General features: G+C 38.2%; 1 protein-coding gene and 1 pseudogene across 4 annotated transcripts in view; one reads left to right on the top strand and one right to left on the bottom strand.

The window, feature by feature from the left end:
- The window catches only part of AKT3 (AKT serine/threonine kinase 3), a 311,247-nt gene that overhangs the window by 14,705 nt on the left and 270,994 nt on the right, over positions 1-25,548 (bottom strand). The window lies entirely within an intron of this gene.
- Positions 16,663-21,938, top strand: LOC118013756 (annotated as a pseudogene).

The following is a 25,548-nucleotide window of genomic DNA, read 5'->3' on the forward strand; positions in this document are numbered from 1 at the left end:
TCTCAGACCTTTCTTCTTTCTGAATATTGCCCTCTGGTACTACTCTCTTGAGGTATTACATTAGTTGTAGCCCACAGCAAAACATGTTTTTCATTTTTAGTCAGTTCAAAATACTTTATACTTTCCCTTTTGGTTTCTTCTTCCACCCATGGATTATTTAAAATTGCACTTAGTTTCCAAGTAATTGAGGATTTTCCATATATTTTTGTTTTGATTTCTAATTTTATTCCTTTTTCATTCAAAGAGACCATGATTTAAGTTATCTGAATCCTTTAAAATCTACAGAGTTGTTTTGCTCAAAATATGGTATATCATGGCAAACGTTCTGTGTGATCTTGAGAAGAAGGAATGTTCTTCTGTTGTTGGGTGGTGGTCTATAAATGTCAATTACATTAAACTGGCTGATGGTATTGCTAGTGTCTTCTCTAACTTTAATGACTTTCTCTCTGCTTCTTTCAATTATTTAGAGATAGTATTGACATGTCAAATTATAATGTGCATTTGTCTATTTTTTCTTATGGTCCTATTAGTTTTTGTTTTATGTACTTTAAGATTTGTTATTAGATGTAAAAATAATTAAGATTTTTATGTGTTATGGTTGAGATGAAATAAGTCTACCACTTGCTAGTTGTTTCATACTTGTCTCACCTGAGACCTTGTTTTGCACCAATGCTACAGCCCGGATTCCTGAACTGGTGCTTGCCACTTAGTGGCAAAATAAATGAATCATTATTCAATCTTGGAGCTCAAGTGAGATGTCAGAGAGCATGTAGCCTGCCCTTTTAGAAATGAGGAGACTGAAGCTAAACTTGGTAAAATGACTTGCTGAAGATGATACAAGTAGCAACTAGAGCAGCAAACCCTCCTGTCTCTGGATCCCAAGCTTTCTCTACTGTGGCGCCTGCAAAGACACGGAGTGAAATGCTTTTGCTTTTGACTGCTTCTCTGGACGTTAGTCAAAGTCAAGCCAAGTGTGCTGGGGGCATATTTCCTCCCCTCAGCTCACACACAGAGGCAGAAGACGACGCAGTAAAGTATGAACATCCACAAAGGGAAGCGAGAACCTAATTTCTGTACATGGGGAAAGGTGTGAGAGAGAACGTGCAAAGAACCACCACAGACCCCAACAGAGGCACCACCACACACATTCTGGGTACGCCCAGCTGCGGGTTTCCTCTGACTCCCAGAGCATATATTCACTTTGAACAACTGAACACATTTCAAATATTTCATTCTTATAGTCTGCATTGTGCCCCCTCCCCGCCAAAACCGTATGTTGGGAGTCCTAACCCCCAGGGACTGCATGGGGAGAGAGGGCCTTTTAAGAGGTGGTTACATTAAAACGAGGTGTTAGAGTAGGCCTTAGTCCAACCTGACAGGTGTCCTTGTAAGAAGAGGAAATGCGGACACACAAAGGGACTCCAGAGGCACGCACATAGAGGAAAGACCACGTGAGGAGGAACAGGTAAAGCATCTATCTACAAGCTAAGGAAAGAGGCTTCAGAAGAAACCAACCCCGCCAGTATCTTGATCTGGAACGTCCAGCTCCCAGAACCGTGGGAAAACAAATTCCTGTTAAGTCACCCAGGCTGTGGTACTCGGTTATGGCAGCCCCAGCAGACTAACACATTAATTTTCTATTTTGCCCCTAAACCAGTATCATCTTAATTTTCCCTCCCCTGCTCTGGACAAAGCTCTCAAAACACTCCTGTGTCAACTGACACACTGCAGACTCTCACCGAGGAATGCAGAGGTGGTGGCAGAGGCAGAAACACTCAACTGTAAATCTCAGCTACCTTCAGATGTTAACTCAATGGATGGCATTAACTGCAAACCTGACATATTTTCCCAACAGATGCATTAAACCCCGAACGTATCTCTTTGAAAGCTCATTGGTTTTCAGGAAATGCCGCTCTGGATGATGTAAACAGGAAGACCACAGTGCTGGGCTGAGGGCTGTGCTTCCAGTTTACCAACAAGGCATTATCAGAGCTGCGTGTCCTTGCAGTCTCAAGACCACAGCATGGCAGCAAGACAGCAGCCCCCCAAATCCATCCACACTGACCCTCTCCCAGATTTTACATGGTATCAATCACTCTGTCATTTGCTATCTTTCTAAAGCACTGTGTTTCTTTCCAGTGTAAGTGAAAGAATAGAGAGAAAACATCCCCCTGAACTTGTTAGAGTAAGTCGTAGTCCTGGTATGGCTGGAGGGACAGTAGGGGAGTACAGACGCCAAGGTTGCTGAGGGTCAGTCTCCCCTGACTTTCCTCAGCAACAAATCAATTGCTACCTCCCAGTCTCTATGTTCTTTCTTCTGTTTTCAGTGTTGGCGCTCTAGAAATAGACAGCAGGGCTTGAAACTTGCAGGGAAAGCTCATACAGACGGTTTCTATGGAACTGCAGCCGTCACCCTATTTGAATATTATGTTTATGTCCACCACTCTGATATATATCAAAAAGCCCGGGAACACAGACACTGGCAATAAAAATTGCCAATACTACTGAAGGCTCAGATTTGCCACAGACAATAATCTAATGCTGTAATTCTACCTCTTTAAAACATCAAGAGAGTAACTAAGCTTACATAGGGATTCTGGTTTAATTAATCTCTGTTCTCCTGAAAAACTCTTTTTGTTTTTTGTGTGTTTTTTGAGGGAGACAGCATGCAAGTGGGAGGTGGGGTTACGGAGAGAGAGGGAGAGAGAACCTCAAGCAGGCTCATGCCCAGCATGGAGCCTGACATGCGGGGCTCAATCTCATGACCCCGAGACCATGACCTGAGCTGAAATCAAGAGTCAGATGCTCAAATGACTGATCCACCCAGGCACCCCTCCTGAAAAACTGGTTTTATGCTTTGTGTGTTTGTATATGTATATGTACACACACATAAACACACACATACACACACACACACAGGAAAAGTGGGAATATGGAAAGAGGATTTATTTCTAACAAAACTAAATCTATAGCAAACATTGCTTAATTATATTATCTGCTAAGCTTTATAATACCAATTAACATTTTTTTGACAGATTACCAGAAACTCCAATACCTATCCTTCATTTTCACAAAACCACACAATAGTAATTCATGTCCACAATGTTGATTTGATTCTATTAAAAAAAATGCACCAAGGTTCCCAAGGTATATATCACACTAATATACAAATATTATATCCTAAATTGAGCCCAGCAAAGTGAATATTTTAGCTATAACAAAAATTAAATGTTTAATTAATACATCTGTTTTCCCTGCTGGAATTTAGAAGGGCTTTTTAACACACAGTATGCATGGTCTGCACTGCTTTGAAAGTAACCCCCAGAAATCTGAACTTATACTTTCTTTTACTTGATCAATGTCCTCATTTAAAAAGAGCTTCACAAACATTCCGCTGGCTGTGAGTCTGTGGACAGGTGGTGCTGCTCACAAACATCCATGGGCACATTACATCATTGGAGGACCTCAGGCATCCTTGGAGAAGAGTTGCTTATGGAGGTAAAACAACTCTTGTTAGTGAAACAGAGCCCTCTCTGGAAGGCGAGGGACAGTAGTAAAAAGACTTTGCTGCTATACAGGTGAGGATGGGCAAGCCGAGTCCATTACAGACCTCAAGAACTTGCTGGAACAGTCCACTCTTCATCCCCCGCCAGCTGACCACACAGGCAAGGCCTCCCACCAGGAGCATGACAGCCACTAATCACTGTCTCTGATTAGAAACGTTCATGAACATGGGCAAAAGTTAAATGAGTATGTAAACTGGGGAGAAATGGTGTAAGATGAAGAAAACTTGGGACCTATTTCAATAGACAAAAACCAAACCAACCAAACAAAAACCATATAAAATGTGGGTAGGCTCCCAGGCAGTCACATTAAAGTCTATTAAACCTATAATACAGAAAAAGATGGATATTAATAATAAAGCTCCCAACCAAGATTTAGTAATATTTTTACAAAGAAATCCATATCATATTTCTGTGAAGATGACCAAGATCCTATCCCCATGCCCACCTTCCCACCAAGACAGACACTCTCTCATTATCACACCAGACCAACCCCTACAGAGGACCTAGTGATCCAAGAGCCTCTGGGTTTGGGGATTTTGTGGGAAGGGAAGAAGGAAAAGTAGAGGACTTAAGAAGCAGGGCAGGAGAATGCAAAGGTTCAATTTGACGGCAGAGAAGCAGAGAGTTTCTGTGAGAGGTGAGGGAGCTACTGGCAGAATCTGGGTTTGTGGGGAGCCCCTGTGCCCCAGCACTGTGTTAGTTCACGGATCTGCAGAGACTAACCAGAATCAGGTGAAGAATCCCAAAGGCAGGAGCTCAGTTGTGCAGGCCCCCAAAGGAGGGAGAGGAGGAACAAGAGGTTCTAAACGCACAAGTATTTTTCCTAATTTGACTATGCATCCAAGGACCCCTGCAGGTGCACACGGGCCAGCCAGACACAGAATCATAAGATGGGAAGCTAGAACAAGCAGCATTACCTTTAGCCGGGCACCTCGAAGTTCAACAGGGCTTAAGTGATCCAATGTACTCAAGTTCTTACAAAGAACAAAGAAGTGGGTGTTTGAGTACCTCTTCTTTTCAATGCATTTTCAACTGAATTATAAAATATTTGCATTGAAAAGAATCTTGTAGATCTAATCCAATCTCCTCATTTTAAAATGAAAAAACTGAGGCCCCAAATTTTCTTTTCTTTTTTTTTTTTTTTAAAGAGAGCGAGCCATATCAAGTAACAGACTCTTTTTTTTTTTTTTTTAAGATTTTATTCATTTGACAGAGAGAAAGACAGCCAGAGAGGGAACACAAGCAGGGGGAGCAGGAGAGGGAGAAGCAGGCCTCCCGCCAAGCAGGGAGCCCGATGCGGGGCTCGATCCCAGGACCCCAGGATCATGACCTGAGCCGAAGGCAGATGCTTAACAACTGAGCCACCCAGGTGCCCCCCAAATTTTCATACTACTTGAAGTTATCCAAAAGCATAATATAAATAAAATTCCAATTACTTTTTTAAAACAGATTTTTATTTATTTGAGTGAAAGAGAGACAGCACGGGGAGGGGGTGCGGGGGTGGGTAGAGGAAGAGGCAGGCTCCCCGCTGAGCAGGGAGTTGGATGTGGGGCTCATGTGGGGCTCCATCCCAGGACCTTGGGATCATGACCTGAGCCGAAGGCAGACACTTAACCAACTGAGCCACCCAGGCACCCCTAATTCCAATTACTTTTAATTCAACCTGGAGGTCACACAGAAATGCAAATAGTTTGCTTATTTGTGTCTCCTCCACTAAACTGTGAGCAACTTGAGGACAGGGATCTTCCCTTTAGATGCTCAGTGCATTCCTAACCCTTGGTACAAAGTAGATGAGCAGTAAATGGTGAATAAACACTGTAAAGTATTCATATGAGGTCCTTTGGTCTTGCAGTGTTTGAGGCCTACTCAAGACAAAAGGTGATGCAAATTGCACATTTACTAGGAGAGTTGAGTTTGTCAGTAAGAGCTGGGACAAGCAGGGGAGGGAAGAGCCTAGAGTTATCTCCTGGAGGTGCATGGAACTAACCACACATTCACTGCTAATTCACAACACTGAAATAAGCTCTTTCACCTACACAGACTCTTCAGAATGCTGCACAAATGTGAATTTGTGGGATACTTCTTTGCATGAATAAAAAATGTTCCTGTGTCACCAGAAGCAAGGCTGTATTTGACATGCTATGATGCATAATTAAAAATAAATACTAAGCTTTGCTTCTGTTAATGGCCAAGCAGCTCCTGTTGGATCAACCGTCCTGTAGATAATTATAAACTCTGGAGAAAATCCGAAGGTTCTGGGAAGCAACTAGAAACAGGTATGTACCAGAGGGGAGTTGGGACACTATGAAGAAGGAAACAGTACTGGATGAATTCCCCATGTTTGTGGCTCTTAGCTCCAGTCTATACCATGTGGGGTTAAAACTTGGATGAGAAATCTATAGTCTTACATTCTTATAGTCTTACCTTCGGATAAGCACAGCAGCTTAAAGTAGGGAGAGCAGAAGAGGGGGGGGGGCCCCACATTCTGAATATAGTCTGCCCAAATCTCTGGCCGACTCCTGAACCACGCATGCACAGGGCAGACTCCAAGCTACCTAGGGAAGTCTAAATAAACTGACCTAAAATTTTAACTGATGCTCACTGGGGAGGCACAGAGGTTGCTGTTTGAGTTCAGCCATGATAAACTGCCTACAAATACCAAAAAAAAAAAAAAAAAAAAAAAAAATCAATATTCTTTGTTGTAATCTAATAGAATTCAGAGGCCCTACTGTGTATCAGTCACAATGCCCAGGACATATTCCAGAATGACTCAACATAAAAAGAAACAGGAGAAGATGGACCACACACCACAAAGAGACGGTCAGGGAGACTGATGTGAACAAGCCTGGACTTTGGGATTAGCAGACAAGAATTTTAAAGCAGACTTTATAACTACGCTCAATGATGTGAAGTAAAATATGTTCCTAATGATCAAAGAAATGGAGAAATAGAAACTTTTAAAAAAAGAGAACATAAAATCTAAAATTTTAAGAAAAACACAACATTTTAAATAAGAAATTCACCGTATGGGGCGCCTGGGTGGCTCAGTTGGTTAAGCGACTGCCTTCGGCTCAGGTCATGATCCTAGAGTCCCGGGATCGAGTCCCGCATCGGGCTCCCTGCTCGGCGGGGAGTCTGCTACTCCCTCTGACCCTCCCCCCTCTCATGTGCTCTCTCTGTCTCTCTCTCTCAAATAAATAAATAAAATCTTTAAAAAAAAAAAAAAAAAGAAATTCACCGTATGGACTTACAGCAGTTTAAAGATTACAGCAGAGTCAGTTAACTGGAAGATTTGTCAATAGAAATTATTGAACTGAAGAGCACAGGCAAAAAATTAGAAAAAATGAACAGAAATTCAAAGACCTATGGGACAGTGTCAAAAGGTTGAAGGTATATGGAATTGGAATTACAAAGACAGTAAGACAAAAAATATATTTCCAGAAATAATGGTTAGAATCCTTCTAAAGTTAGTAAGAGATTCAAAAAGCTCAGAGAACTCCAAGTAGGATAAATACAAAGAAAATCTCACCTACACACAGTATAGACTGAAAACCAAAGTCTATCAGTCCGGGTTCAAGCAGAAAAGCAGAAACACTGTGTGTGTGTTTGTGTGTGTGTGTGAGAGACAGAGAGAGAGAGAGAGAGGGAGAGAGACTGAGGGAGAAAAAGAGGGAGAGAGGAAGAGGAGGGCAGAAAAGAAGGAAGGAGGGAGGGAGAGGGAAGGGATTAGGTGATCTGAACTCACTCAGCTGAGGGAGATGGCTGTCCGTGCAGTGTGTGTAAGGCTGTCACCCACGGGTAAGGATATGGGGAGCTTGGCGTCCACAGGGCAGGAGGTGGGAGGGGAGAATGCGTGTCAGGCAGGGAGAAGAGCAATGTGAAACCCAGAAGCATGAACAGGAGCCCACGGGACAGACGGAAGCCCATGTCATTTCCTACTGCCCCTGACCTCGATGGAGTGGCTCTGCTGCCCAAGCTGGGGGCCCGTATCATGGAGCCGAATACACTCGCCAGCCGACAGCGGGGACAGCTACTCAGGCTGGCAGGGGGGCCAGCAGCACACAGGCCTGACCACTGCCTCCGACCCATGAGGTAGCTTGCGAGAATCTCACAGAAGAATTCTGGAAAATGTAGCTTAGCCTAGTCAGAGTGATTTATTCTAAAGCCATCACACAGACGAAAATATCCTGGAAGCAGCCGGTGAAACAGGACACATAATTTACAAGGGAACACATGACTGAGTAAGCACTCACTGAACTATCAGCTTACAATTTTACATTCAGTGAAAATCTCCTTCAAGAATGAAGGCAAAATAAAGACACCATCAGATAAAAGAAAACAAGTTCCTTGCCAGCCGACGTGCACTACACAAAATGAGGGAAGTTCCTGGGGCTGAAGGGGAATGTACCAGAAAGGAACTGAGTCTCCAAGGAGTGAAGAGATGGGAGTGCTCGCTCTGCTTCAGACAGCGGCAACAGTGACCCGGTGACCTTACGAACACCCACCCCCGTGTACACTTGATAGGGCAAACCAGAGCTCAGCAAAACAATGTTTTTTATTTTTAAAGATTTATTTATTTGACAGAGAGCACAAGCAGATGGAGCGGCAGGCAAAAGGAGTAGCAGGCTCCCCACTGAGCAGGGAGCCCGATGCGAGACTCGATCCCAGGACCCTGGGATCATGACCTGAGCTGAAGGCAGATGTTTCACTGACTGAGCCACCCAAGGGCCCCAAAACAATTCTTTTTTAATTATAAAAAAAAGAATGAAGAGTATTTGAAAGGGTGAACATGGAAAAAAATAATAAATACCAGAAGTTCTAACTTAGCATCTGGACAGAGGTGAAGGCTGGTATTCAAATAGGAACACAGAAATTTAAGGAAGGAACCAAATTAAGACAGCAAGGTGTGGAAGATCCCCATGGGCCCTATCCCCTGAGGCATCATTTCATTCAGGCCTCTCTCTGCTCCTCCCACTACGTACTAAAATAAAATTACTCATTTAAACATTTGCCATTTCACTGAAGCAAATATCAAACCAGTGGCCAAAGTAAACAATGAAATACCTAAATTACTCTCTAAAAGCAAGTTTTCTCTTCTTTTCTGAAGGAAACCTCTGGAAAGTAAGTACGAATGTGATAAGTAGAAGGTAGATCAAAATGAGGTAAAATCTTAAGATCAAAATGAGCCAAAGATTCCAAATCAATCTTCCCTAAAAGCCTCTTTCTTGGTCTTCACTGTTTTGTAATATTATTTTTTCCTTACAAAGAATAAAGCTTCAGCAGTCCGCATAAACTTCTGGAATCTTCTGCCTCAGCTGGGCCCCTAAACACTGGCTGGCACTCCTGCCCTGTCCCCAGTGAGAGGACTCTCACTCTAAGAAGGCAGGACTCCTGCGATAAAGCTGGGGCCTTCAGGCAGGAACTACCCCAACTTTCTGGACCAAATATTTACAAAAACATTTGCTTCAGTGGGCATTCCCATTTCTTTCCCATCAATGACACTACGACGGTGCCCCACCTCGTCCTCTTCTAAAGACTAATCCCTTTGGCTAGCCTTCACAGATCTTGCTTTTTCCTTATGTCTTACTTTTCCCTGTATTTATCATCATCTCACATCTTACAATCTCTATATCATACATCTTACTATCTGTATATAAACTTACTTTTGGGCTATGTATCTCCACTTCCAGAGCCCTGATTGGATTTTTCCCCAGGTACACGAGCAACATGAAAGCAAACACACATCTAATCCATTCCGTGGGCTGTTTCCCATTTTGCTCTTACTCCCTCCTTCCATTTTCTCGAGGAACCTACGCTTGGTGCTTCCATTTCTTTCCCCTCCCACTTCACTTACAAAATTTAAAAATAACTATTTTGAGCATAAAGAGTGGAAAATAATATAAATGACAACCAGATCTACCTAACAGATGTTAACATTTTGTCATATGTACTTTGAAACTTTTTTTTTTAAGATATAAAACATGGAGATGCAGCTAATACCTATTGCTTTCCCCTCACTAATATTCACCCATTCTTAATCCCCCAAATTACAATTGAATATGATTCAAGCAAATATTGTAGTGCTGTGCTCTGTATCATTTGCATGCAAGTGCTTATACTTTTTGCCCATAGATAGGCCATCACAGACATAATTTTCTTTAGTTCATTTTCAGTTTTTGTAATAACGGTATCATTCCCTAAGTATCTTATGTAACTTGATTTTTTATGTTCATGTATTTTTGAGATTTACCAATAAATACTTATAAATAAATTTACCAATTGATATTTACAAATCCATATTCATTTTTTATTCAGTATAGTATAGTCCACTGTAAGAATAAGACAAAATGTAATTACTACATATTCCATCATCAAAGATCTGTTAAGTTTTTTTTTTCCTTTAAAAATCACACACCACTTACTTCTTTTTCTTATCTTATTTTTATTACCTTATCTTACTAGCACCTGGGTGGCTCAGTTGGTTAAGTGTCTGACTTGGTTTCGGCTCAGGGTTGTGGGATTGAGCCCCGTGTCAGGACACCTGCTCAGCTGGGAATCTGCTAGAGATTCTCCCTCTCCTTCTGCCCCTTCTCTCTCTCTCTCTCTCTCAAATAAAGTGAATAAAATCTTTGAAAAACAATTTCAAAAAACCGCCACAAACATGATATTGATAGATATCATTTTCCTTACATTTAAAGAAAATATTTGTAATATCCAACCATTAAGTATAATGTTTGTAGAAAAAATTTTGATAAAAACTTATTTAAAGAAGGTTCATTTTACTTCGAGGTTACTAAATGTGTTTTAAATATATCTTTAAAAATCACGAATGGGGGGCGCCTGGGTGGCTCAGTCATTAAGCGTCTGCCTCCGGCTTAGGTCATGATCCCAGGGTCCTGGGTTCAAGCCCTGCATTGGGCTCCCTGCTCAGTGGGAAGCCTGCTTCTCCCTCTCCCACTCCCCCTGCTTGTGTTCCCTCTCTCACTATCTCTCTCTGTCAAATAAATAATTAAAATCTTAAAAAAAAAAATCACGAACGGTTTCTACTTTCATTTTCATGAAAAGATTTTCATTTTTCTTCCTCTTTTTTTTATTCTCTATAAAGATTGAGATGGTCATGTAGATTTCTTCCTTAATCTCTAATGTGATGAATGACATTAAATTTTTCTAATCTAATCATATTTCTAGAACAAATCTAACATGGATATGAGAATATAAATAGTTATGCATTGTTAGAAATAACTGCTCAATATTTTACTTAGAATATTTAAATCTCTGTTCACAAATGGCCTATAATTTTTTTCTTATAAGAGTCTTATCAAGGTTACCAAAGGTTATAAAATAAGTTTGAGAAGTATATAACCCTCTTTCTTTCTTAGGAGAAGCTTGTATAAAATCTTTCTAATGACAGGGATTATCTTCTCTTTGGATGTTTGATGGAGATTACCTGAAAAACTCATCTAGACTTGTACTGGTGTTTTTGTATTGGGGTGAAAACACTGGAACTGGAGAGGTGACAGATTTTATACTAATTTAACAATGAAATGTTTTCACATTTTTCTTGAGTCAGCTGATAATTTATAGTTTGCTTAAAATTATCCATTACCTCTCTTTTTTAATAAACAGTATAAAAATTATTCATGGTAGTTGCATTACATTTTTATTTCTATATTCTGTATCTCATTTTAATTCCTAATATTTTTCTTGATTAATTTTGAGATTTGTCTACTTCACTAGTCTCTTTCTTATATAACTGCATTTTCTTGATCCTTTCAAACGTTTGCTTTCTATTTCATTCATTTGTACTTTTACATTTACTTGGTGCTTCTACTCTCTCTCACCGTAATTATTCTGTTGTTGAATTTCCTCCCCTAATTTGATTTGGAAGCTTGGCTAATTTTGGATCTTTCTATTTTGTTTGCCCACCCCCACCCCCGTACAAGTATTTAGGAACTGCCTTGATTGCATCTCACAAATTTCACTGCCATTCAACTCCAATATTTTCCGATTTCCAATGCAGCTACTTTGTAATCCGTGATTTATATTCAAGTTTATCTTAAAGATGTCAAACATTTGTGGTTTAGAGAAGTCTTTCTTTGTTGATTACTCCTAGTTTTATTGCAATTTTATTGATCACAGAAAATGGTCTGAGTTATATGGCTCCTTTGTTTTCTATTGAGGTTTGACTTGATGCCTTAGAAGACATGCATGTTCTAAGCTACAGACCAATATCCCCATGAGCACCGGTGCAAAAATCCTTAACAGAATATAAGCAAGATGAATCTGGGAGCATATTACACAGGTTGCACACATGACCGTGTTCATAAAGATTGCACGGACTCTCTAACACCGTGATAGGGACTGTCGTCTTAATAGTAAGTCATCAAGCCACAAACACAGGGTGTCTCTCCCTTTACTCATGTCTTCTTTCATCTATTTCAGCAATGTTGTACACTTGGCAGCATGTAACTTGCACCCCTGTGATTCTACTTATTCCTAAGTATTTTATTCTTTTTGATGCTACTGTAAATGGAATTGTTTTCTTCATTTGCTTTCCAGATTGTTCATAGCTTAATATATACAAATATAAAGTATTTTTTGTGTTGATTTCATATCCTGCAACTGTGCTGAATAGGTTTATTAGCTTTAGAGGTTATGTGTGTGTTTTTGTGTGTACTCCTTGGGGTTTTCTACATCTGTGAAGAGAGGTAGTTTTACTACTTCCTTCCAATTTGATTGCTTTTTATGTTCTGTTCTAATTGCTCTGACTACAACTTCCAGTATTAATGTTGAACAGAAGTGTCACAAGTAGACGTCCTTGTTCTCTTTCTCATCTCAGGTGAAAAGTTTTCAGTCCTCCAACACCAAGTGTGATGTCAGCTGTGGGTTTATCTATGGCCTTTATCATGTTGAGCAAGTTTCCTTCTATTCCTAGTTTTCTGAGTTTTTTTGTTTGTTTTTATAAATCAGCAAAGGGTGTGGAATTTTGTCAAATGCTTTTTCTGCATCAATTGAGATGATCATGTGGGTTCCTTTTCTTTATCAATGTGGGGTATTTCATTGATTAATTTTAGTCTGTTGAACTGTCTGCATTTCTGGGATAAAACTCACTTGATCATGGTATACAATCCTTTTAATATGCTACTAATTGGTCTGCTAAGAGCTTATTGAGGAATTTTGTATCTATGTTAGTTACAGATGTTGGTCTGTAGTCTTCTTTTCTTGTAATGTCTTACTGTGTGGCTTTGGAATTGGGGTAATGCTGGCCTCATAGAAAGAGTTAAAAAGTATTTACTCCCTTGATTTCTTGCAAGAGTTTGGGAAGAAGTGGTGGTATTTCTTCTCTAAATATTTGACAGAATTCTCCAGTGAAGCCATCTGGGACTTTTTTGATTACTGATTTAATTGCCTAATTTATTAGTTACAGCTTTACTCAGATTTCCAATTTCTTCTTGAGCCATTTTGGTAGTTCGTACGTTTTTAGGAATTTTTCCATTTCATATAGGTTATCCACTTTTACATGTACATCTGTTCAGAGTATTCTTTTATAATCCTTTTTTATTTCTATAAAGTCACTAGTAATGTCCCTATTTCATTTGTGATTTTAGTATTTGATATTTTCCTTAGTGACTCTTACTGAAAGTTTGTTAATTTTGTAGATATTTGCAAACAATCAACTTTTTTTTATTCTCTCTATTGTTTTTCTATTCTTTTTCATTCATCTCTAATCTTTATGCCAAAAATTGGCTAACCTAGATGAAATGATGAGGAGGTAAATTCATTAAGAAGATATAACAATCTTAAATTTGGGAGAACCTACAAGCAGAACTTTAAAATAAAGCAAAGGTGACAGAACTAAAGGAGAAATAGTCAAAGCCACAATTACCATTGAGGATTTTCTTCTTTCTTTCTTAGTAACTGATAAAAAGTGAGCCCTTAAACATTCAGTAAGGATGTAGTAGACTTAACACTATTCATTCACCTGATTTAATTGACATTTACAGAACACTGTATATAACAAGAGAATACATATTCTTTGTAAATGCACATGAAACATTCATCAATATAACCCATATTTCATAAAACAAATCTCAAAAAATTTAGAAGATTAAAATATAAAAAGTATGTTCTTAAGAACAACAGAATTAAACTAGAGATTAAAACAGAAAGATAGCTGAAAAATCTCCAAATATTATCAAACAATATACTTCAATAACCCATGTGGTCAAAGAAGAAATCATAAGGGAAATTAGAAAGCATTTTGAAATAAATAGTAAGTCACAATATGACATGACAAAACTTATAGGCTGTGCTCAGAGCTAGAGTTGCTTAGAAGTAAATATATAGTACTACAAGGCCATGTTAGAAAAGAACAAAAGATTCAAATCTAAGTTTTCAACTTAATAAACCAGAAAAAGAAGAACTAATTTAAAAAGCAAGCTAAAAGAAATGGAAAAAAAATCAAGACAATAAATGATCAACTGAATGTCAACTAATTCAAGTTAGATAAAATTTTTAAATTCCTAAAAACATATACAAGCTACCAAATTTCATTCAAAAGAAAGATAACTAGAAGTGTCCTATATCCATTAGAGATAGAATTTCTTTAGTCTGGGTTCAGATGGATTTACAGGACATTCTATCAAATATTTAAAGGAGAAACATACCAATTCTATGCAAAAACTTTCATAAAAGAGAAGGAAATACCACTCATTTTTGGTGTCTAGCTAACCTAGATGAAATGATGAGGAGGTAAATTCATTAAGAAGATATAACAATCTTAAATTTGGGAGAACCTACAAGCAGAACTTTAAAATAAAGCAAAGGTGATAGTACTAAAAGAGAAATAGTCAAAGCCACAATTACCATTGAGGATTTTCTTCTTTCTTTCTTAGTAACTGATAAAAAGTGAGCTAAAAGTGATTCTAAAACCAGATGGCTAATATGTTAAAGTATAGCCTACTATTTCTTATTATATGCAAAATTCTTGACAAAATACTAACAAAAGAAATTAAGCAGTAAATAAAAAATATATACCACGAATGGGGTTAATTTGAGGTATGCAGCATAGACATAATCTTAAAAAATCAATGTGATTTACCATATTAACAAACTAAAACAGAAATACCATGACTGTGTCAGTGAATGCAGAAATTCTGACAAAATCCAGCATCTGTTCATAATAAAAATGTTCAGAAAACAGGAATAATGGAAAATTTTGTCAATCTAAGAGATGGTGTGCATAAAAAAACCTACAGTTTACTATCATAGTAACTGGGGGATATGTGAATGCTATAATAATTAAATGTCTGTTCTCACCATTTCTATATGACATTGTTCTGGCAATCCTAATCAAGTGCAATAATGTAAGAAAAATAAATAAAAGGCATACAAATTGAAATATCTCCTAAAAAAATGGTATTAGCATTAGCAAGTAAGTTTAGCCTAATAAACACATAAAATCTCTACTAAAAATCTATTTACCTCCATTTCTTCAGTTTCTTTTACCCAGTACATAATGTCTGACTTTCAACAGAAAATTACAAGGCATACTAAAAGATAAAAAACATAGTTTCACAATAAAGAGCAAGTACCAGACCCAGCCTCAGATATGGCAGAGATTATCAGACCAGAAATTTAATTCATCTATGAAAATACAGTAAGGGGTTTTTAATGGAAAAACTGCACTACATGCAAAAACATATGGGTAGTATAAGTAAAGAAATGAATTCTTTAAGAAAGAATAAAAAGGAAATGCTAGAAATGAAAAAACACCATCACAGAAATTAAGAATGCCTTTGATGAGTTAATTAATAATCAGGGCATGGCCAAGGAAAGAATCAGTAAGCTTGAAGAAATGTTAATAGGAACTGCCAGAACTGAGATGGAAAGAGAAATAAGAATTATGAAACAATGATAAAAGGTATATGTAATAGGAATATAAGAAAGAAGATAGAGAAAGCAGAAGGAATATCTGAAGCAATAATGACCGAGCCATTTTCCAAAATTAGTGCTAGCCACCAAAACAGTATCTCCTAATTTCAGAGAATATGACTCAACATAGGGTCCAAAATCTATACCTAGCCATATCATATTCAAATTGCAGAAAATCAAAGACAAGGATAAAATTTTAAGAAGCCACACACACACATACACACACACATCAAAAACCTTATCTATACAAGTTCAAAGACAAGAATTACATTGGATTTCTCTTTGGTAATCATGCAAGTAAGAAAAAAAATGGAATTAAAAAAATGGAATACTTATGTTGAAAGACAAACCAATGACCTAGAATTCTGTATCCAGCCATATTATCTTTCAAAAATAAGGAATAATAAAGACTTTCCTAGACAAACAAAAATTGAGGCAATCTGTCACCAGTAAGCCCACCTTGCAGAAAGTGTAAAAAAAAAAAAAGTTCAGGGGCGCCTGGTGGCTCAGTTAGTTAAGCACCTGACTTCAGCTCAGGTCATGATCTCAGGGTCCTGGGATAGAGCCATGCATCCACTCCGTGTTCAGCAGGGAGTCAGCCTGTCCCTCTCCCACTGCCCCTCCCCCTGCTCATGCTCTCCCGGTCTCTCTCTCAAATAAATACAATCTTTAAAAAAAAAGTTCATCAGAAAATGATAGAAACTTAGTTCTAAAAGAAAGAAAGGAGGAACGCTAGAAAAGGAACCAACAAAGGTAAAATAAAATCTTTTCTCATCCCTTAACTGATCTAAGATGAAAGTTTGTTCAAAATAATAATGCAACAATATGTACAATAATTATAGCTTCTGGATGAGTGATACTAGTGAGCAATGTTACTTGGGACAGGAAGGAGGAATTAGGAATACTGCTTTAAAGTACTTGTACCATCTGTGAAATGGTGGAGTACTATTTGAAAAAGGATTTGAATTAGTTGTAAATATATACTGCAAACTTAAAGGAAAGCACCAAGACAGTTTAAAAAGAAGTATAAATGATATGCTAAGAGAGGAGGAAAAAATGCAGCCTTAGAAAATGCTTAGTTAAAACCAGGGATGTCAGAAAAAGAGTGGAACGCACAAAAAGATACAAAGAACAGGACAATGAATAGAAAGCAGTAACAGATATGGCAGATATTACTCCCAACTATGGCAATAATCACTTTAAATTTCAATGGCCTAAAAACACCAACAAAAAGACAATGACTACCAGAGTGTGTAAAAAAACAAGAACCAACCACGAATTATTTAGCAGAAATCTACTTTAAATGTAAAGACACCGAGAGATTAAAAGTAAGGGGATGGAGGGGCGCCTGGGTGGCTCAGTTGGTTAAGCGACTGCCTTCGGCTCAGGTCATGATCCTGGAGTCCCTGGATCGAGTCCCGCATCGGGCTCCCTGCTTGGCAGGGAGCCTGCTTCTCCCTCTGACCCTCCCCCCTCTCATGTGCTCTCTCTCTCATTCTCTGTCTCAAATAAATAAATAAAATCTTTAAAAAAATAAAAATAAAAATAAAAGTAAGGGGATGGAGGAAGACATACCATGCTAACACTTAGCAAAAGAAAGCTGGAGTAGTTATACTAATTTCAAACAGAGCAGATTTCAGAGTAAGGAAAATTATCACAGTTAAAGAGGGACATTGCATAATGATAAGGTGGCAAAATCTCCAGTAAGATATAAGAATCATTAATGTGTATGCATCCTAACAACAGGGTATCAAAATACAATAGACAAAAACTGATAGAGCTGCAAGAAGAAGCAGATTAACTTCCTATTCCACTTGGAGACTCAACATCCCTCTATCAGTAACTGATACATCTGGTATCAGAAAATTAGTAAGGACATCATTGAACAGAAAAGCACCATCAGTCAATTGGATCCAATTGACATTTACAGACTACTTCATCCCAAAACAGCAGAATACACATTCTTCTCAAGCTCACAGGCCATTCACCAAAGCAGACCACATTCTATGCCTTAAAACACACCTTAACAAATTTAAAAGAACAGATATTCAAGGGAATGCTCTCAAACCACAGTGGAGCTAAACTGGAAATCAGTAAGAGAAAGACAGCTCAACCCCCCCCAAATACTTAGTTTAAATAATAATACATCTAAATAACACAAGTCAAAAAGGAAGTCTCAGGAAAAAATTTTAAATATTTTGGACTAAATGAAAATGAAAATACAACTTATCCAAGATTTGTGGGATGCAGTGAAAACAGAACTTAAAGGAAAATTTATTGCACTGAATACATTCATTAGAAAGGAAAGATCTGAAGTTATAATCTAAGCTTCCAGCTTAGAAAACTAGAAATAGAAGAGCAAATAAAATCTGTGATAAGGGAAAGAAATAAAAATCAGAGCAGAAATCAATGAAACTGAAAACAAAATTGATGAAGAAAATCAACAAAACCACAAGCTGCCTCTTGCCAGTAAACCTCTGCCACACTGAGCAAGAAATTGTATTTCTAAGAAGTCCCCTGGCATTTCTGATAGCGTTTTGTGCTTGTGGATGCTATTTGGTGCATGTTGTTCATTATGCCAAAAATGACCTTTCACATTTCATATTTATGTACTGAAATCAACTTAGCCCAAAATTATTGTTGTTATTGTTGTCTGTTTACTTTTTATAACATTTGACTGCTAAATCTCTGTTCATCCTCTTATTTTTTCCACTTTTCTGTATAATTTTGTTTCAGGTGAGATTCTTATAAGGAACATCTAGTTGTATTCTGTTCTTAACCCAATTTGAGGGATTTTAAAACCCCGGCCATTTGCATTCCATGCCATAACTAACATCTGGACAGCTGTCTTCTTTTATATCCTCAGTACAATGCCTCATGATCAATGGAAGACAGTAATTTTAATGTGAAACCGTAAGAGTGTTTGGTAGATATTTGGAGCTCATCTTTCTTTGATCCAAAATTTAAAAATGGGCCATCTTTTGAGCAGGGAAGGAGCATATCAATGTGAAACTCCTAGAGGCATATTGTAGCCAACGATCTGTCTTCTCTGTTAGTGTCCATGTTATACTTGACCTTGCTTCACTGACGAACATCACAGCGATCACTAACATCTGCATAATTGCCACAGTCACCAAACTCATCAAGATGAATTTTTCAGGCAGAAAATAGAGTCAGATTCAGTCAGAAAAGTGTCCCTGTAACTTTTGCATGATTCTTCACAAGGGACTCTGATACACCTTATAAAAATGTGTCCTCAAACCAACTTCCATTCCTGACTGTGGGTATTTTCCAACACTCAGGCCTGGCTCTCAGTGTCCTCATACCCCCCTCTGTCCCAGATATATATTTTTTTTGACAGAGAGAGAGAAAGCACAAACAGGCAGAGTGGTAGGCAGAGGGAGAGGGAGAAGCAGACTCCCTGCTGAGCAGGGAGCCCGACACGGGGCTCTATCCCAGGACCCTGGGATCATGACCTGAGCCAAAGGCAGACACTTAACCGACTGAGCCACCCAGGCACCCTGTCCTGACTCTCTTTTTCTTTCTCATTGATTTTCTCATCCTTCCCCTGCTCACAGAGGAAATCCACTCCCACAACCCTCACTTAACCGAGTTCCCAGATAGCCATAACCATTTCTGTTCTCACTTCTAGTGCTAGTCCTGTATTTCTACGGCATGGATAACTGCATTTGGAATTAAATATTACCATCACCACACAGTCTCTCCATGAGGTTCTCTTCCGAGCTCTCCTGCCTAAAAGTTTATACTAACAAAAGCTGAAAGGGTCCAATCGTGTTATGTCAGTTCCCTACTTGAGGAGCTATCGTTCTGGTAAGGAGGTACATCAAGCAAACAGGAACTAACCTTGCAGGAAACTACACCAAATCAACAGGCGCCCTGTTCCATTTTTTGCATCCAGTTTCAATCCACCCTGAACTGTGGGTCCTTCCCAGTCAGCAGATCTTCATTAATTTATCCCTATTTGATTTATTCTCACATTGGCCTCCGCTTCTGAAATGTCATATTCTCATCATTTCCTTATCTTATGTTTCCTTCAAACCCATTCTTTTTCCGTGAATCTTTCCAAGCCCAGGAGTCATGTCTGAGAAGTGGAGCTAAGTAAACAAGCCTTAGTATAAAGGCTGAAGAGAAGCAACAAACCAAAAAACCAGATACCAGATGGAAGCAAGGATCTACATAAAGGAATGGAGAATGCTAAAAGTGTAAATACATAATTTTAGTCACATTAAAATATAACTGCCAAGAGCAAAATATAGTTCTCACGTGCTAGGACGTTGATACCATGTGAAAGTAAAATGACAGCATAAAGAATGGAAGAGGAAACAAATGGGCTGTGAATGTGGCATGGATCTAATATTAATTAAAGGCAATCTGTGAGAAGTTAAACATATATATGGCAAACTCTAGAAACAACCTCAAAACAATAAAAAAAAAAAGATGTACAGCTAATAAAACAAGAGACAAGATAAAACAGAATATAAAATATTCAATAAATCCCAAAGCAGGTAGACGAAGTTAAAGAAAGTAACAGATAAGGGGCGCCTGGGTGGCTCAGATGGTTAAGCGTCTGCCTTCGGCTCAGGTCATGATCCCAGGGTTCTGGGATCGAGTCCCGCATCGGGCTCCCTCCTAGGCGGGGAGCCTGCTTCTGCCTCTGCGTCTCTCTCTCTCTCTGACTTTCATGAATAAATAAATAAAACATTTAAAAAAAGAAAGTAACAGATAAAAAAAATTGAGCCAAAACAAATCCCAAGGTAGTAGATTTAAGCCCAACTATATCAATACTTGCATGAAATGAAAATGGGCTTCGGAGTCCATTTAAAAATCATGTATTATCTAATGAATAAGAAAAAAGGAGGCACAGTACGGTGGCTAGGGCAGCCCATGTCTTCCTCCTCCTGCTCGTGGCGTGGAGCCAGATCCCCTGACAGTGTCCAGCTGGGCTTAAGTCTGCCTGGTGCCACCTGTCTCTACAACACCCTCCAAGAAACCAGAGTCAGGGTGTGGGCAGCAAAAAGATGGAGCAGAAAAAGAAAGAGAAAATTATTGAACATAAATTATTTTTTTGAGACAAAGTGTGCAAGCAGTGGGGGAGGGGCAGAGAGAGGGATCAAGAATCTCAAGCAGACTCCATGCTCAGCGTGGAGCCCAATGTGGGGCTCAATCTCATGACCCTGAGATCATGACCTGAGTCGAAATCAAGAGTCCGACACTTAACCAAATGAGCCACCCAGGTGCCCCTAAAATTTTTGATCTAAAGAATAATAAAGGGGCAAAACAACATAAGTTTATCAAAGCTGTCAGTCATCAAGTTCAATTTAGTCAACAAAATCCATGTCATGTAGCATAAAGTGAAGCTGAAAAGAAATTGAAAAAAGATGACAAGAAGAAAGAATTGCAAGAACTAAATGACCTATTCAAACCTGTACTTGTTGCTCAAAAAGTAAGTAAAGGCACAGACCTGAATCCATGGTATGTGTGCTCTTCAAGAAAGGGCAGTGAACTAGGGGAGGTAATTGTAAGTTGTCTCATGACTTGACTCTGGAGAGAAAATGTGATGCAAGAGGTAAAGAACTTGAAAAAGATACTGTGGATAATTGAGATGAGAGAAAACTGGAAACATTGAACAAAAAGCATGGCGAGGTCGAAAAGAGAAAAAAAACCCTCAAACAGTGTGCAAAGATTTTCTTAAAGCTTTTGAAAACAACAAATATGGCTGGCTTTGGGTATGCCCTGGAGGGGATGATACTTGTATGCATCATTGTGCATTTCCTCCCGGATTTGTGTTGAAGAAAGATATAAAGAAGGAAGAGAAAGAAAACGAAATTTCATAAGATCTAATTGCAAGACAACGTTCTGCCCTAGGTTCAAATGATACCAAAATCACCCTAGAATCTTTGTGTGCAGGAGAGGAAAGGAAAAGACAAGAAAACACTGAATGAACTTGAGCAAGATAAGGAAGGAAGGAAAGCAGACTTCAAAGCAGGGAAAGCACTGGTGATCAGTGGTCATGAGGTGCTGGAATTTCGTCCTATTCTGGTTGATGAGCATGAGGAAGCAGACGGTACCTGTGACACCCAGGGAACAGGTGAAAAGGGGATGATTCAGTGCACACAAAGGAAGTAGATTTAAGCCCGTACATCCCAAGAGATGTGGATGAGAGAAGTGGTACTGTAGCCAGTCCTGAAAGCTTCAGCACACATATATCAGAAAACAATGAAGTGAAGCTTCCAGAGGTAGGGGGGTGAAGTGGTGAAGGAAGTGATCTGGAAACAGCACAATGAAGGGAAGGGACAGGAAAATGGAGCCAGGGGTGCTGTTCCCATTGATGAAAATCTCTGTACTGTTGAAGATTCAGATAAACTAGAAGAGTTAAACACAGTGGAGTCAGAAGAACGACACGAAACATGTCAATGAAAACAGTAAGCCAGTTCAGCAGGAGTTGAAATTGACTACATTTTTCCCACAAGAATTCTTCAACAGCATGTTTCTTCCCCATGCTTGTTCCAAAAGGCTTAACCTCCCTCCAAAAAGGAGCACTTTCCCTAAGTCTTGTCTCCTGACTTTGTCTACATCTCATGGTAAGTTCAGAGTAGTTGATGGTAAATTGAAAATACAACGGTCATCACATAAAATGACTGTTTGTTGTAACTGTCCACTCACATAGGAAGTACAACTGCTTTTCCAGTTTTTGATTTTGATTGGGCATGTGTGATTACGAGGACAATATAAATTTAAAACACCCTTAATTTATGCTGTTTTTAAGGAGTGATTTCACTTCCTTAGAATTTTTATGTTTAACACATGTCTAAAATATGAACACTATACTTCATAAAGGAAACTGCATATGCCATTCAGTATTGTTTACCTTTGGGCAATGAGATGGACGTTTAAAATGGAACTTCTCTAATCTGACAAGATCAGCTGGAATGCTCTGTTTTAAACTTTTCCCTCTTCTTTTTTTGCCATGAAGTTGTAAATAAAGACTGTTATACACATGAAAATACACACACACACACACACACACGAATCAACTACATGATGCCTAAAAGAAAACCCACTTAAATGTAATGACATAGGTTAAAAGTAACACAATGGAAATGATAAATACAATTAAAAAAAAAAAAGCTGGAGGACTTATATTAATACCAGACAAAGCAGATTTTAAAATAAAGATTTACTGCTATGGGTAGAGAGGAACACTTCATGATGATAAATGGTAAATTCACCAAGAAGCTATCACAAACCTAAATGTGTATACAACTAACAATGAAGCTTCAAAATACATGAAAAAGACAAAAAAAGAGAAACAAATCCACAATTACGGCTCTAGATTTCAACAGTCTTTTCCTACTTGACAAAACAAGTAGGCAGAAAATGAGTAAGAATACAGGAAAGATAAGCACCACCAACCATCTTCATGAATGGCTACTGATAGAACACTCTGTGCAATAAAAGCAGAATATACACTCTTTTCAAGTGTACATAGAACATACACCAAAAGAAACCATTTTCTGGGCCATAAAACAAGTCTCAATAAATTTAAAAGGATTAATATCATATAAAGTATATTTTCCAAACACAAGAGAGTTTAGTTGGGAATCAGTAACAGAAAAATCTGAAAATCCATATATTTGGAAATCAAGCAACACATTTCTAAATAATCTCTGAGTTAAGAAGGAATCACAAGAGGAATTTAAACTATTTTGAAATGAAAACACAACAAATCAAAACTTGCAAAACAAAGCTAACAGTCCTTCTATGGAAACTCATAGCATTCACTAAGCGCTATGCTATAAAAAGAGAACGATCCCTCAACAATAATCTTAGCTTCCCTCCAAAGAAAATAGGGAAAGAAGAGCAAAGTAAATTCAAAATAAGCAGAATAAAGAAATAACAAGGTGCAGAATTAATTAACCAATGAATAATGAGCAGAAATACAATATAGAAAATCAATGAAACCAAAGCTGGTTCTTTGAAAAAATTCAATAGCATTAATGGGCCTCTCACTGGATTGATCAAGAAAAAGAAGAGAGAACAAACAAATTACCAATATCAGGATTAAAAAAGAGATCACCATTACATACGTTACCACACTGTTAAGACAATAAGGGAATATTACAAATATCTTTAAGCCAATAAATTAGAAAGCTTAGAAGACAAAAGATCCCAGAACATTCAAGAAGCAACAGAGAAGCAGAACAGCCCCACAACCATGAAAGAAAATGAGCTCAGAGCTAAAAACCTCCCAACAAATACAAAACCCCAGGCCCAAGTAGCTTCACTGGTAAATTCTAGCAAAGATTTTAGGAACAGATAATACAAATTCTACATGAACAATCCCATACAATTGAAGAAGAGGAAATACTTGTCTCTTCATTTTAAAAAATCAAACATATTTCTGAAATGAAAATCATACAAAAACATTTTAGGAAAAGAAGATGACACCCCAGTACCACTCGTGATTTAAGGATGCAAAAATCTTTAAAAAATCCATTGTATCAAATCTAGCAATACATAATAAGGACATCAGGAATAGGTAGGTTTTCCCCCAGGAATGTAAGGTTCATTGAACATTAGAAAGCCAATCAATGTAATTCACCATCTTAATAGAATATAAAGGAGAAAAACCACAGGGTCATTACAACAAACGCAGAAAAACTTTTAATGAAATTCAACACCTCTTCGGGATAAAAACTATCAGCACACTAGGAACAGACAGGAACTTCCTCAACCTAATAAAGGAGGTATAGAAAGCTTACACTAACATCACAGTTTTATAACTTGTTATCCTGAAATAATTTTAGGCTTAGAGAAGACTTACAAAAATAGTACAAAAAATTCCCCTATCCCGTTTACACACCTGCCCCTAAGGCTAATATCTTATATAGCCAAAGCACAATGCTCAAAACTAAGAAATTAACGCTGGTATAAAACTGTTACCTACAACCTTATCTGGACTTCACCACCTTCCCATTATGCCCTCTGCTGTCCCAGGACCCCGTCTGGGACCCTGTGCTGCCTTCGGTCAGCGTGACCTCTGTCCCCTCCAGCCTGCCCAATTCCACGGTCAAGCCTTGCCTTTCGTGAAGCTGACACTGTTGGGGCTACCTGGCCAGTTATTTCGAGGAATGCCCCCTCCATTTGGGTGCTTCAGGTTTTCTCATGATTATGTTGAGATTATGCATTCTGAGAAAGAATACCACAAAAGTGATCTAGCCTTCCCACAGCCTCATATCAGGGCCACATATCAGCTGGCTTAAGACAGGGTCTGCCAGGCTTTTCTACTGAAAAGTTACTCTTTAAAACTTTGTAAATAATAAATGTTTGAGGAGAGATACATTGAGACTATGCAAATATTCTCTTTCTTAAACTTCTGCCCGCCAATTTTAACATTCATTGGTAGATCCTACATGCAGTAAGTTCCCCTCTGGGGGTCTGATGGCGATTTTCTAGTTCCCTCATTCCTTCTACATTTATTTTATTTTGTTTTATTTATTTTGTTTCATTTTATTCTGACATTCATGGGATTCTTTATTTAAATATTTATATATTATTAATTTTATTGTCTTCTTAAAGTTTTAATGCTACTTATGACTATGTAATATATCCACTTAGTTGAAAATTCAAAAGTTGCAAAAGCACACGTAATGAAAAGTTGAACACACACCACGGGTCTCATTAACTTAGTTCCCTCTCCTAAGGCAACCAATGTTACCAGTATCTTGATATGTTTCCAGCAATATAATGCATAAGAAGTATATACACACATATTTTTTCTTTTATGAAACTTCATTCTACATTTATTAATTGTAATTCATCTATAAGGAAGACATGTCCCTTCTCAACATTTTATTTATTTGTTCAATCATTTATTTTTGTAGTGTGGACTTACAGATATTTATTTTGTTATTGAGATTGTTCCAGCTTTCACCACTGGGACTTATTTAAGGTTGGCTCCTGCATCCTATTAATGTACCTCTATCTATCTATCTATCTATCTATCTATCTATCTATCTATCTATCT

This window comes from Mirounga leonina, unplaced genomic scaffold (genome assembly GCF_011800145.1).
Source record: "Mirounga leonina isolate KUSES-001 unplaced genomic scaffold, KU_Mleo_1.0 Mir_154, whole genome shotgun sequence".
In the NCBI taxonomy this organism is placed as follows: Eukaryota; Metazoa; Chordata; class Mammalia; order Carnivora; family Phocidae; genus Mirounga; species Mirounga leonina.